The following is a 13,665-nucleotide window of genomic DNA, read 5'->3' as shown; positions in this document are numbered from 1 at the left end:
CAAACAAACAACCCAATCAAAACACGGGGAGATCTAAAGACATTTCTCCAAAGAAGATATACAGATGGTCAAAAAGCACGTGAAAAAGATGCTCAACACCGCTAATTATTAGAGAAATGCAAATCAAAACTGCAATGAGGTATCACCTCACACCAGTCAGAATGGCCATCATAAAGGTCTACAAGCAATAAATGCTGGAAAAGGTGTGGAGAAAAGGAAACCCTCCTACACTGTTGGTGGGAATGTAAACTGGTATAGCCAATATGGAGAACAGTATGGAGGTTCCTTAAAAAACTAAAAATAGAGCTACCGTATGATCCAGCAATCCCACTCCTGGGCATATATCCAGAAAAAAGCATAATTTGAAAAGATAATGCACCCCTATGTTCACTGCAGCACTATTTACAATAGCTAAGGTTGGAAGCAACCTAAATGTCCGTTGACAGATGAATGGATAAAGAAGATGTGGTACATATATACAATGGAATATTAGCCATAATTACATTTTCTCTGGTTTATTCCCATGCTTACATTCTTGGAGCCCTTAAGAATTTTTGATGAAATTTAGACGAAAACTCGAATTTGAAAAAAATCATGCACCCCAATTGTCATAGCAGCACTATTTAAAGTAGCCAAGACATGGAAGCAACCTAAGTGTCCATCGACAGATGAATGGATAAAGAAGATGTGGTATACATACACAATGGAATACTACTTAGCCATAGAAAAGAATGAAATAATGGCATTTGCAGCAACATGGATGGAACTAGAGATTGTCATAGTAAGTGAAGTAAGTCAGACAAAGACATATATCATATGATATCACTTATATGTGGAATCTTAAAAAATGATGCAAATGAATATATTTACAAAACAGAAGCAGAATCACAGACTTAGAAAACAAACTTATGGTTACCAAAGGGGAAAGGTGGTGAGGAGGGATAACTGAATCATTTTGTTATACACCTGAAACTAACACAAAATTGTAAATCAACTATTCTCCAATATAAAATTTTTAAAAATTTTCTTTACAAAAGCATTTACCAAAGGAATTTAAGTTTACCCCAAACCAAACCCAGAGTTAGTTCACAATAACTGGCAATTTTCAATTCCTCTAGCCATTGGCAACCTACTCCTTACACAGCCCTCCAGAGGCTTGGGGACTGGAAAATAAGATGATATGAATTATAAAAATGAAAAGAAATCTAAATTCACAGAGAAAGATTCACAGAGGAGGCATTCCTTTTTTTGGAAACTTGGAATATGGGTTGGTACTTATTGATTACTGCAACACCAATTTACAGTATTCTGTGCTATTTAAAAGCGGTGTACAAATATATTTATTGGTGTAAGATGTTATTTCAGAGGTCATCTAGCACCTGTGCTTAGCCTTTTGGGCTGCCTGTAACCCCTCCTCATTTCCCTGCCTACCCCTTCCCGGACCCTCTCACCACAGTCCCTCCTAAGCCCTCTTTAGGACTCAGCAGAAACAGACTTGCTCAGATCAAAAGAAGCATCTGTGAAAGAGCTAAGAATTCAGACCACGCTCTCTCACATACATACATATACATGGTCTTTCACACACCATTTAGGTTCCAGAACAAGGAGCCCATGTTTCCATGGGGTGGCAGCTGTGCATCTGGCCCAAGTTCAAAGAGCCAACTGTGGATAATTAGGGAGGAATCTGTGCACACCCACCAGCGGGAGCCTTGTCAGCATGGGTCCATCACCCCCACAGCCTTCAGGAGGCTGAGCAGAGAGGGTGCTGAGTTGTGAGGAGGGACAGGAGAGGCTGAAGAATGAGGAGGAGGAAACAAAAGGAGGATGCATCAGAAAGTACTGGTACAGACATAATGTTGGATAAAAGAAGCCAGACACGGAACAGTACATGCTGCATGATTCCATGTGTCGGATCGAACAGACAAAATTAGTTTATGGTGATGGAAGTTAAAATGTCGTTACTTTTTGCTGGGGTAATGTTCTGTGTCTTGATCAAGGTGGTAGTTACTCCAGATGTACACTTATGTAAATATGTATCCAGCTGTACGTCTATGATCTTGCACCTTACTGCATAAGTTATACCCAATACAAACATTAAAAAAAAAATAACAAGGAGTTTACAACCGGGGGTGAGGGCAGAGAGCTAACAAGTAAATTGCTTGATGGTTCATAACCCTAGAAAAGCTCAGGTACCTCTAAGGGTAAAAATGTAGATAAACCTGAAAATAGGTTGACTGGTTTGAAGCTGGCAGAAGAATCCTAGTTCCACAGATAACCTGCCCAACCCCAGCAAAAGATTAAAGATTTACTCTCTGGAGAGGAGGAAGATTCAAGGACAACAGGCACATCTGGGAACAGGTAGATTGAGGGGGAGTCCAGGTACTGAAATGTGAGTCTCCAACCCCAGGCTTCCTTCCCCACTCAGCCCTAAGAATGCTGGCAGCCAACCTTACACCTCCCCTGCCACCACCATTGCCACGACCACCAGGCAAGAGAACAGAGATTCCCTTCCAGGGAAATGGGTCAAGAAAAAGGAAAAAAACTACAATACTACAGGTAAGGATTGTACTACACAGTTCCAGGTCCCTGTCTGATCAACTTACAGTGAAACCCCCACTCAACCAGGTCAGACTATACGCCCCAGGCTTCCAGAGATCCCTTTATTGCTTTGCTTTTAAATGTGAACAAACAGCTGGGGATTCCCAACATGTGAAGAAATCCTCTAGCATGATGACTAAAGATGACCAATTACAAACCAAATAAAGAGACACAGAGGAAACAGAGATGAAACAGATAGCAAGAGAAAACTTTTTTTTAAAACTGTAATTAATATCTTAAAGATGATGCATTTATGTAATAAAAAATGAGATACCATGAAATGGAACATTCAGAAAATATAAAGAGTTCCTGTATGTTAAAAATATGATGGCAAAAATAACTGAAATTAATATTAGTCAGTAAAGTTGAGGAAATCTCCCTAGAAGCCAAACAGAAATACAAAGAAATGGAAATGAGATTTAAGATAAGAAAATTTGGAGAAGCATGCCAGTATCTTCCTATTAGGAGCTCTAGGAACAAATAACAAAACAATTAGAGAAATTATTAAAGAAATAATACCAGAAAATGTTGCAGAACTAGAAGAGTCTCCAGATTAAAAGGGTTCACTGAGTACATAGGACAATCAACAAACAAACAAACAAAAAAGACCCTCACCAAAGCACATTATCATGAAATTTCAGAAACCTGGAAATAAAAATACCTGGAAGAAACACAAAAAAGTCACACACAAAGGACTGGAAATCATAATGGAATTGAACTTAATAGCAACACTGGAGGTTAGAAGACAAGGGGAAAATGTCTTGAAAATTCAGACAGAAAATGATTTCAAATGTAGAATTTTATTCCCAAACTGCTACTCAAAAGTGAGAGTAGAGAGCTTCCCTGGTGGCTCAGTGGTTAAGAATCCACCTGCCAATGCAGGGGACACAGGTTCGAGCCCTGGTCCTGGAAGATCCCACATGCCACGGAGCAACTAAGCCCCTGCGCCACAACTACTGAGCCTGCGCTCTAGAGCCCGTGCTCCACAACAAGAGAAGCCACCCCAACGAGAAGCCCGCGCACCACAACAAAGAGTAGCCCCTCTCGCCGCAACTAGAGAAAGCCCATGCACAGCAACAAAGACCCAACGCAGCCAAAAATAATAAATAAATAAAATAAATAAATTTTTTAAAAAGTGAGAGTAGAATATAAGCATCTGCAGAAATGCAAGATCTCAAATTTTTTTCACCTATCTCAGCTATTGGTGCAGTGCTTTCTAAACTTTAACGTGCATGGGAATCACCTGGGGATCTTGTTAAAATGCAGATTCTGATTCAGTAGGTCTGTTGTGGGGCCTGAGATTCAAAATCTCTAACAAGTTCTCAGGTTATGCCAATGCTACTGGTTTATGGACCACACTTTGGGAAGTAAGTGTCCCATCAAAATGAAAAAACAAACCAAGATAGAGGAAGGAAGAGGATCCAGGAAATTAAGGATCCAACATAAAAGTCAAAGGGAATATCCAGAAAGACGCTGAAGGGAAATTCCAGGACATTAACTGAAGGGCAACCAGTCCGAATTGGGACATCAAGGAAGTATCAAAAGGAGGAGGAGGTTGTAAAGGAGAAAATAATGAAAGTGATGATGACCTGACATATTGAGAGAAGACTTATGCTGCTGGTGGAGAGTTTGCGTACAAATTAGTGACAGTAACATAGAAAACTAAGCAAATGAAAAAGTGAGGCAAGCATTACCTCCAAAGAAAACTAAAACTTAAGAATAAAAGAAATGTAATCATATACTGCATAATCACAATACTGTAAACAATAATTATTGACCAAAAATTATAACAATATTGGGAAGTTGATGGAAGGTAGGGTAAAAGAACTGAGCCCTCATCTTCCATGGTAGGAAGTCATAAAAAATCAAGAAATAATAGTATAAGCAGGTTGTTTAGGAATATGGAGGTAAATACCTAAAGAAACAGCTAATAGAGTTCAAAGCAGTTGCCTGCTGAGTAGGTAGGAGTGGGGTAGGGAATTAATGCTTTTTCATTATAAGCTTTGTAAAACGATCTGATTTTTTAAAAACTAAGTACATGGATAACTTTGATCAAAATAAAAATAAAGAAAATTGTTTGAAAACATGGACACATTGTCATTAGTAAACCGCTCACAATACACATCACAACTTATTGCCACTCCCCAGTGTCTCAGGACTCACTGCTGCAAAGCACAGCTCAGAAGCAATTCATTCTCTTTAGATGCTCAGTTCCAGGAGAGGCCACATGGGCAGGAGATATTTGTGGGTACAGCAATAGCAAGCTCCAGACATGGTTTTGAAACTTCCTGACATCCAAAAATACACCCAACAGGTTCCTCAATAAGGTAACACTATGCTGTGCCTACTATTTCCAAAAGAGAAGCTTTTACCTCCTGGGTTTCCTATTTCAATAAGTAGCAGCAGTGTCCACCCAGCTGCCCAACAGATTAGGCAGGATTTTTTTCAGTTGCAAGTATGAGAAACTAAACTCCAACTGGCTTAAGCAGAAAAGCAATTCATGAGCCTCAGGAAGCCCATGGGAAGCACTGGGAAAAGCCAAGTTTCCAATCCTACCTTCAATATTCACCATTGTGCAACGTGGACAAGATACTTAAATCACTTATAAAATGGGGGTGATAATAGTGTTATTGTGAATATGAAATGAGTTAACATTTTAAAGTACTTTGGATAGTACCTGGTGCAGAGCTAATGCTCAATAGATATTAGCTGTTACTATTATAAGCTATTATGCAGGAATCACAACAAATCTGGAGGACAAATAAAAATATTCATCCTGGACATATTGTAGTGTAACTGCAGAACACCAAAGATAAAGAACAAAAGATAAAAGCCCTCAGGAAAGAGAGATGAGTTGCCTACAACTAGGCAATTAGGCTGGAGTGGGCTTTTCAACAGCAGTAACAGAAGCCAGAAGAAAGTAAAATATCTTCAAACTGCTGAGACAAAAAACTGCCAAATGAGAATTTTAACTCAGCCAAACTATTATCTGAGACTCAGTATTAAATGAAGAACTCATCAGATCAGAATCAACTGAACCACCAACAATCCTTACTAAGCTCTTCTAAAGATTTACTCCAGGAAGAAGGAAAAAGAACAAAGGATGAAATGCAAGAAGCATTGCTGGGAAAATAAGTTAATAAACATATGGTAAACCAAAATATTGACTATAAAAATAATAATCATGATGATGACTAATGCAGGGAATAAAAAAGAAGTAAAACACAGAACAATGACAAGCGAAATAGGAAGATGTGACTGGAGCTAAAACATTCTGAGGACCTTGGTATTGTTCTGGAGGAGAGTAAAGAAATTAATTAACTTTAAACTTTGTGAATTTAAGTAAACAGGTTAAAATTTGGGGATACCTACAAAAAGAACAGAAATAGAGCATATAAACCCCAAAACAATAGAGAGGGAGAAAAAAAAGAATCAGAAAGAATTCAGGAAAACTTAGAAAAAGAAGAGTGAATAGAAGGCACAAAATAAGATAGCAGTAATGGATCCAAATATTTCAAAAATCACGATAAATATTAATGGACTAAATTCATCAATTTAAAAGCATAAATTTACTTTTCTGTATGATTGAAGTTTATCACAATAAAATATTTTTAAAAGGGAGAGTGTCAGTCTAGAGTTTCTTAAAAAACCACCTATGGCTGTTTTCAAGGGTACACTGAAAACATAACACAAAAAAGTTGAAAATAAGAGACTAGAGAAAGCTACACCAGGCAAACACTAATCATAAGAAAACTGGTGTACATATAGATAAAAGAGACTTTAATGTAAAAGTCACTAGGGATAAAGATAATTGCTATGTAAAGATAAAAGGAATAATTCACCAGGAAGATATGACAGTTTGAAACTTGCGTGTACCTAAATAACATGCCTGAAAATATTCTAAGCAAAACTTGACAAAATTTCAAGGATATTGATAAATCCACAATCACGTCTCTCTCACTATAACATGCCTGAAAATATTCTAAGCAAAACTTGACAAAATTTCAAGGATATTGATAAATCCACAATCATGTCTCTCTCACCAATAGGTAAGTAAAATACACAAAATATTATTAAGAATATAGAAGATTTGAGGGCTTCCCTGGTGGCACAGTGGTTAAGAATCCGCCTGCCAATGCAGGGGACACGGGTTCGAGCCCTGGTCTGGGAAGATCCCACATGCCGTGGAGCAACTAAGCCCGTGAACCACAACTACTGAGCCCACGTGCCGCAACTAATGAAGCCCACGCACCTAGAGCCTGTGCTCCGCAACAAGAGAAGCCACCGCAATGAGAAGCCACCGCAATGAGAAGCCCATACACCACGACGAAGAGTAGCCCCCGCTTGCCGCAACTGGAGAAAGCCCACGCGCAGCAACGAAGACCCAATGCAGCCAAATATAATACATAAATTAATTAAATAAAATTTTTAAAAAATGCACAGACTCTTTAAAAAAAAAGAATATAGAAGATTTGAATAACAAAGTTAACAAGCTTTATTTACTGGACATATATAGACCCCTACATCCACTACATTTAAGGAATGTATGTTCTTCTGAAGCACAACGGAAAATTTACAAACACTGATCATGAATGAGGCTTTATGGTAAGTCTCAAAATTTTAAAGACATAGTGTAACAGAGAAGAACAAACCTGACTTCATACTGGATCTATTTCTTTAGCTCTAGCTGCCTGTGTTTAGTCATGCAGGCTCTGCATCTTTGTAAAAGAATGTTGCCTATAGCCTGAAATACACGATAGCCCTTTCTCAAGGCTCTGCCTCCCAGGCTTGACCTTTAAACACTTTTCATTAACATAGAGATAAAAATTTGCAGAGCATGCCTTTAAAAATCTATGATTTGGGCTTCCCTGGTGGCGCAGTGGTTAAGAATCCACCTGCCAATGCAGGAGACATGGGTTGGAGCACAGGTCCGAGAAGATCCCACATGCCTCCGAGCAACTAAGCCTGTGAGCCACAACTACTGAGCCTGCCCTCTAGAGCCTTTGAGCCACAGCTATTGAAGCCCGTGTGCCTAGAGCCCGTGCTCCACAACAAGAGAAGCCACCGCAAGGAAGAGAAGCCCCCGCTTGCCGCAAGTAGAGAAAGCCCGCGCACAGCAACGAAGACCCAGTGCAGCCAAAAATAAATAAATAAATTTATTTTTAAAAAATCTATGATTTGAAAATTATATATAAAAAAACCCCACATTCCCAAATGGAAACATAGAGTAAACTTATTTTAAAAAACCTTACTTTTTAGAACAGAAAAACTGTGAAGACAATACAGAGTGTTCATATACCATGTGCCCAGTGTTCCCTGTTATCAACAGCTCACATTTGTGCAGTACATTTGTTACAATTAATTAGCCATGTTGATACATTATTATTAACAAAATCCATACTTTCTTCAGACTTCCTTGATTTTTACCTAATGTCTTTTTTCTGTTCCAAGATTTCATCTGAGATACCACATTACATTTAATAGTCACGTCTCCTTAGCCTCCTCTTGGCTGTGACAGTTTCTCAGACTTTCCTTGGTTTTGACGACCCTGACAGTTTTGAGGAGTACTGGTCAGGTATTTTGTAGAATGTCCCTCTATTGAGATCTGCCTGATGTTTTTCTTGTGATTAGACTAGGGTTATGGCTTTTGGGGAGAAACATTGCAGAGGCAAAGTACCATTTTCCTCACATCACATGAAGGGTTAATACTATCAAGGTGCCTCATCATTGCTGCTGTTGACCTTGATCACCTTGCTGACATAATGTTTGTCTATCTTCTCTACTGTAATTTACTTTATTCCCACTTTTCATACTGTCCTTTTTGGAACTAAGTCACTAAGCATAGCCCACACTTAAGAAGTGGGAGTTATATTCCATCTCCTTTAGAAGGGAGTATCTATATAAATCATTTGAAATTCTTCTGCATTGAAGATTGGTTTGCCTCTCTCTCTCACTGACTTATTTATTCAATCATTTATTTACACCTGTGTGAACTTATGGATATTTATTTATGCTTTGAGTTATAAATACTATGTTAGTTGCTTTGTTGCTCAAATTTATACATATATGTAATATATACTAAAAATATTACATATGTATATATAAACCTGTGTGTATATAATATATATTATATATTAATATATATTAATCCATGTATGTACACATATCCATAATTATTTCTACATATATCTATCAGAATCTATATTAAGTTAAACATAAGTTCATACTCATAGAGTCTCTAGCTCTAACCCAAGTACCTTGTGCTTCATTCTTGTCATCTGGGATTTTTTTTTAAATGAATTAATAATTAAAACTCTAACAACAACAAAAATAAAACTCAATACCCAGATTGTTTGATGGCAAGTCTTATCAAGAAGTCAAGGAATAGACACAATTTTAAAAGTGCATTTGAAAGGCACCAAGAAAGACCAAAAAACAAAAATACCCCAAAAAACAGGAAAGACGTTCCTAGAGAGAAAGACTCCATATCTAAAGATGTCAATTCTTCCCAAAAATAATCTATACATTTAATGACATTCCAGATGAAATCCCAGAAGGGTTTTCGATGAAATTTGACAAGCTGAATCTAAAAAATATACATAGAAGGTCAAAAAACAATAATAGCCAAGACAATTCTAAAGAAGAACAGGAAGGGGATTTGCTTTACTATAAATTAATTATAGCTGAGTCTTGGTGCAGGAGTAGACAACTGGACAAATACAACAGATTATGGAGCCCAGAAACAGATCCACACATATTTGGAAAATTGTTAGATGAGAAAATTGGCAGTGTAGATCAGAGGGGAGAGAACTATCCATTAAATGGTGCTGGCAAAAACATAATTTAGGTCTTATATTTAAAAGTAAAGAGTTTGATATTAACAACATCAGAATAAAAAGGGATTTCTTAAACAAGAAACAAAAACCACAGACCATAAAGGAAAACAATCATATACTCAATTACATTAAAATGTAATTAAAATACAAAACTTCTTTTAATAAAAGACACCTTCCAAAGTTGAAAAAATAAGCTACAGACTGAGGGAAGATATTTGCAATATATTTAGCCAAAAAAGTATTGGAATCAAAAAGTATCTTTATACATTAACAAATCAGTCAGAAAATAACAAAGAACTGAATAGAGAAAAATGGGCAGAGTATATAAACAGGCACATCACAGAAGAGCAAACGAGAATAGCCAAGAAACACACAAAAAATATGTTCAACTTCACTAGTATTCAGGGAAATGCAAATTAAATTCACAGTAAGCTACTACTTCATACACATCAGATTTGCAAACATTCAAAAATCCTACAAGATTTTTAAATGATGAAGTAAATTAAGCATTTTTCCTTCTCCCCTTGGAAGTCTTCTAAAAGCAACATGAGAAAATAATAACAGAAACACAAACTCCACCTCTGATGAAACTGAAAGACATTTGAATCCCAACCCACGAAATATCTGGAAGGACTGCCAAAAGCAATGAAGATCAAGCAGTAGGGGCAGGTAGAGAAGCAAGGATGCAGGCAATGCCTGAGCTCAGAGACAGTTCAGAGTGTACATACCAAGGTGCAAACACACCCTGAATTGCAGAGCCAGAATAAGGAATGGGGTGCATGGGCTTGTGGCAGGAACTTCCCTGGGATTGGTTTAGTTATGAGAAATATAGGAGGTAGGGCTGATTGATAAATCCCAAAGACAAGCCCCTTCAACATGAAGCTGAGTATTCCAACACCTGAGCAGACCCACAGCTGCCTATCTCCTTTGGCTGCATAATGGTGAAGTAAAGGAACACATGCTCACTACCCTAAGACATAAAGATGGTTCCTGTTGGGGCACTAGTTGCTCAGGCCTCTCCTTGAGCCTTGAGATTAACTTTCGGTAAGTAGTTTGTATCTGTTATTAGGGTTCCCCAGAGAAACAGAACTAATAGGTTGTATATATATATATATATAAAGTGAGTTATTATAAGGAATTGGCTCATGCAATTACGGAGGCTGGCAAGTCCACAAACTGCAGAGTGGAGACCCAAGAGAGCCAATGATGCTCATGAAGTCTGAGGCAGCTGGCTGAAGAATTCCCTCTCACTTGTGGAAGCCAGTCTCTTTGTTCCAGCCAGGCCTTCAACTGATTGGATGAGGCCCACCCACATTATGAAGGACAATCTGCTTTACTCAAATTTAAATTTAAATGCTAATCTCATCCAAAAACACTCTCCAAGTTGACACATAAAATTAACCATCACAGTGTCTAGGGTTTGGTTCCTTAGAAGCAGAGCCTGAGACAGGGATTTGGATGCACTTGTTTTATAGAGGAAATCCTCTCAGGAGACTGGCAGTGAGGGGAATCAGGGCAGGAAAAGTAGCTAAACAAAAATGTGCTCTAAGCTGCAGTCTAGCTTCAGGCCGATCCTTTGGAGACTTCTGCAGCACAAATGACACCAGATTGTTTCCATTTTGAAGCAAGGGGCCTGGTTCTCTGAACTTCTGTGTCTGTTGGGTGTTGACTGTGGGCTACCCCAGAGTTGGGGGTATGAGTGAGAACATCACTTCCTTGGGTGGGTGGTTAATTTTATGCATTAACTTGGCCGGGCTATGGTGCCCACTTGTTTGGTCAAATGCTAGTTTAGATGTTGATATGAAGATATTTTGTAGATGTAACTAATTTATAATCAGTTGACTTTGAATAAAGGAGTACTGTGGGTGGGTCTCATTCAATCAGTTGAAGAGCAAAAACTGAGTTTTCCCAAAGAAGCAGGAATTCTGCCCAAGACTGGAACATCAACTCTTGCCTGAGTTTCCAGCCTAATGGCCTCTCTACAAATTTCAGACTTGTCACACCCCACAATCACATGTGCCAATTCCCAGCTCCCCTCCTCCTGCCGCCCTCTCCAACTGGTTTTGTTTCTCTGGAGAAGCCTCACTGACACAGCAGGTAAGGGGGCTTTTATTCAGCCAAAGGTAAATCTCTGGAGGAGTTACCTGTGAGCCATTAGCAACTAACCATTCCAGCAGCTGGAGGATGGGTGCACTGGTCTGATAGAGAATCTGGGTAGGGCACCAATAGCATCCACTACAGTCCATCTCCTGCACCACTCAGATCCACTTGCTTCCCACATTAAATTCACTCAATCCAGGAACAGCTTTTCCAGGATTCTGGTTGGTCACAATTTCTGGGGACACATACAAGAGAAGAGTTAGTGGAATACAGCTTGTGCTGCTACAATTGGTCCCAAATCTGTAGCTGATACTGTCATCTTCCCCCTCCACCCCCCATTCTAGGTTCTCCTCCCCCTGAGCCAGCACTTTTGTTGGTCCAAGCAGCTCTCACGGTGGGGTGTCCCAGACCCTCATCCCTGAGGGATCTGGAGTTCGGGTTACCACGCTACTATCAGACCATGGTTGCTATAATTGCCCATTTTACAGTTAAAACTTTGTGTGAGAAAATCAAGGATCATCTGATGCCAAACATAATCCTCCCTGCTCTTGTTCTATAGCAGCAGCTCTAGGTCCTGATGATCAGAACCAATTACCCCTACCAGTATGGTAAGTAATTCCTTTCTTTGCCTGCTGCTCTATCAGCATGAGGAGCCCAAAGTGATAAGGCAGCAGCCATAGTTTTAAGTTTAGTGTGACTCACTGTGTCCCCATATAGAAGCTCCCTGGCCTGGGAGAGCTGGGAAGAGCAGCCCAGGGAGGGGTGTGGCTATACCCAGCACAGATTGGGTTAAATCTCCAGCCCTTAGAGGGACAGAGTGTGGCCCTCAAAGTCTCTGGCAGCCTCCTTCACCCCTAACCCCCGCTGTATCAGGGAGTCTTGAGGTCCGCAGCATGGTACTGTGGTCCCATGGGTACAACAAGCGGTCAAAGTCTTTCTCCTGGGACACCATGTGGGAAAAAGAACAATGTGAGGAGAAGTCAAAAGAGTTTACTGCCCTGGACACCTGCCTCGGGGAGAAGAGGAGGAGGTTAGGAGCAAGTCACAGAAGCCCCCCACGAGGCCTACAGGTTGGGCACAGGCTGGCCTTCATGTTTGGAACTGGAAATACCTGGGGGCTGGTCCCCACCTGAGAATCCAAGGGGTCCATTGCTGTTTATCTTCCTTTCCCAGGAGTAAGGAGAATGTCATTGGTTCTATGGTCCATCATTATAACCATTCACTGACACCCACTCTTAACCCACTGGCCCACCTCTTGCTTCATTACGCTCACTGGGGAACACTCAATCCTGGTGGAATCCAACTCTTGAACCACTTGGCACCTGCACTCACTTTAACCCCATGACCAGGAGCCTCAAGTGGGTCCCTGTGTTGCCCAGCAGCCCTAGTCCATGTCCTTAGTCCATTCCCCTCTGCCACTCCAATAACTTGGTCATACTTTCTCCACCATCCATAAATCTCCTCCAAACTCTCAGCTGATGACCTTGATTCCTATTCCTAATTGCTTCTGTTACCTATACTGTCTCCAATTTTTCTCCTCTTGTTTTCTTGAACCAGTCAGGTTTCTCTCCCGCTGCTCTACCAAACTGCTCTTGTCAAGACCCCCAGTCAAAGCCCATGGTGAGTCCAGGGATGAGTTCTCAGTCCTCACCTTACTTGACGTCTCAGCAGCATGTGACACAGGTGATGGTGTTCTCCTCCTTGAAATGCTTCCTTCCCCTGGCTTCCTGGACAGCACACTAACCTGGTATTTCTCCTCCTGCACCACCCACTCTTTCTCAGTCACCTTTGCTGCTTCTTCCCACCTTCTTGACCTCTCCAGACCTACATCAGTCCACACAGCAAACAGGTTCCAGAAGAGTCCTGGATGCCCAGCCTACTCTCCGGCTGCTGTTTTTCCCACCCACCCTATTCCTGCAGCCTTGGGCTCCTCCCAGCCCATAGTAGGGTACCTGCACAGGGGTGATGTCCTCTGGGGCAGCTGGAAACATCAGGACCTCAGGCTGGCGCAGGCTATGGCAGCAAGTCCCTGGCCATGCTGTCCCGCAGTGAAAGGGGATCTTGGGTCCTGGGGCCCCACGCTGCCTCTCACCCCTGAATTCCCTAGGGTCAGCCTGACCCCCTGGCAAGC

General features: G+C 40.4%; 1 protein-coding gene across 1 annotated transcript in view; it reads right to left on the bottom strand.

Annotated features, from left to right (window-relative positions):
* PLA2G4D (phospholipase A2 group IVD) overlaps positions 1-13,282 on the bottom strand; it is a 46,392-nt gene extending 33,110 nt beyond the window's left edge. Inside the window, 2 exon segments of the mRNA XM_036845144.1 lie at positions 11,601-11,769; positions 13,186-13,282. The gene's annotated coding sequence lies outside the window, so the exon portion shown is untranslated.
* Between the last annotated feature and the right edge of the window lie 383 nt (positions 13,283-13,665).

Source organism: Balaenoptera musculus, chromosome 2 (assembly GCF_009873245.2).
Source record: "Balaenoptera musculus isolate JJ_BM4_2016_0621 chromosome 2, mBalMus1.pri.v3, whole genome shotgun sequence".
NCBI classification, from domain to species: Eukaryota; Metazoa; Chordata; class Mammalia; order Artiodactyla; family Balaenopteridae; genus Balaenoptera; species Balaenoptera musculus.
The sequence above is the reverse complement of the archived record's forward strand: the minus strand, read 5'-3'. Positions and strand labels throughout refer to the sequence as shown.